Source organism: Lolium rigidum, chromosome 1 (assembly GCF_022539505.1).
Source record: "Lolium rigidum isolate FL_2022 chromosome 1, APGP_CSIRO_Lrig_0.1, whole genome shotgun sequence".
NCBI lineage: Eukaryota > Viridiplantae > Streptophyta > Magnoliopsida > Poales > Poaceae > Lolium > Lolium rigidum.
The window spans coordinates 105,862,253-105,864,286 of NC_061508.1; positions in this window are offsets into that span (position 1 = coordinate 105,862,253).

Genomic DNA, 2,034 nt, shown 5'->3' on the forward strand with positions numbered 1-2,034 from the left:
TGAGAATTTTATACGTTGTTGAATGCTTATGCATTAAAGAGGAGTCCATTATCTGTTGTCTATGTTGTCCCGGTGTGGATGTCTAAGTTGAGAGATGATCAAAAGCAGAAATCAAATGCGAGCTTTCTCCTTAGACCTTTATGCGGAGCGGCATAGAGGTTCGCCCTTTGTGACACTTGGTTGAAACATGTGCTATGCACTATGATAATCCATGTTAATCCAAGCCTAATTAGGACAAGGTGCGAGCTTACTATTGGTCATACTATGCATGAGGCTTGCAACTTGTAGGATATTATTATACATAACACATGTGAGCTATTTCTCACCGTTGACAAAATTGTTTCTATGTTTCAAAATGAAAAGCTCTAGCACAAAAATAGTAATCCATGCTTCCCTCTGCTTGAAGGGCCTATTCTTTTACTTTATTGTTGAGTCGGTTTACCTACTTCTTTTACTACATCTTAGAAGCAAACACTTGTTAATGACCTGTGTGCATTGATTCTTACATGTTTACCTATTGCACTTGTTATATTACTTTGTTGTTGACAATTATCCATGAGATATGCATGTTGAAGTTGAAAGCATCGCTAGAGAACTTATATCTTCCTTTGTGTTGCTTCAAAGCTTTCTACTAGGAATTTATTGCTTTATGAGTTAACTCTTATGCAAGTCTTATTGATACTTGTCTTGAGAAAGTACTATTCATGAAAAGTCTTTGCTACATGATTGAGTTGTTTACTCATTGTCTTTACCATTGCTTGAATGTTTGCATTCATCTCCTATGCTTTACAATAGTATTGATCAAGATTATGATAGCACAGCATGTCACTTCGAGAAATTATCCTTGTTGGCGTTTACACTGCTCGGCGAGTAGGAACTAAGCTTGGGGATGCTTGATACGTCTCAAACGTATCTATAATTTCTTATGTTTCATGCTACTTTTATGATGATACTCACATGTTTTATACACACTTTATGTCATTATTATGCATTTTCCGGCACTAACCTATTGACGAGATGCCGAAGAGCCGATTCTTGTTTTCTGCTGTTTTTGGTTTCAGAAATCCTACAAAGGAAATATTCTCGGAATTGGACGAAATCAACGCCTAGGGTCTTATTTTTCCACGAAGCTTCCAGAAGACCGAATAGGATACGAAGTGGGGCCACGAGGTGGCGACACACTAAGGCGGTGCGGCCAAGGAGGGGCCCGCGCCGCCCTAGTGTGTGGGCCCCTCGTGACGCCTCCGACTCCGCCCTTCCGCCTACTTAAAGCCTTCGTCGCGAAAACCCCAGTACCGAGAGCCACGATACGGAAAACCTTCCAGAGACGCCGTCGCCGCCAATCCCATCTCGGGGGATTCGGGAGATCGCCTCCGGCACCCTGCCGGAGAGGGGAATCATCTCCCGGAGGACTCTTCATCACCATGATCGCCTCCGGATCGATGTGTGAGTAGTTCACCCCTGGACTATGGGTCCATAGCAGTAGCTAGATGGTTGTCTTCTCCTCATTGTGCTATCATGTTAGATCTTGTGAGCTGCCTATCATGATCAAGATCATCTATTTGTAATACTACATGTTGTGTTTGTTGGGATCCGATGAATATTGAATACTATGTCAAGTTGATTATCAATCTATCATATATGTTGTTTATGGTCTTGCATGCTCTCCGTTGCTAGTAGAGGCTCGGCCAAGTTGATACTTGTGACTCCAAGAGGGAGTATTTATGCTCGATAGTGGGTTCATGCCTTCATTGAATGCAGGACGATGATGAAAAGTTCTAAGGTTGTGGATGTGCTTGTTGCCACTAGGGATAAAACATCGATGCTTTGTCTAAGGATATTTGTGTTGATTACATTACGCACCATACTTAATGCAATTGTCTGTTGTTTGCAACTTAATACTTGGAAGGGGTTTGGATGATAACCTCGAAGGTGGACTTTTTAGGCATAGATGCATGCTGGATAGCGGTCTATGTACTTTGTCGTAATGCCCTGATTAAATCTCATAGTACTCATCATGATATATGTATGGGC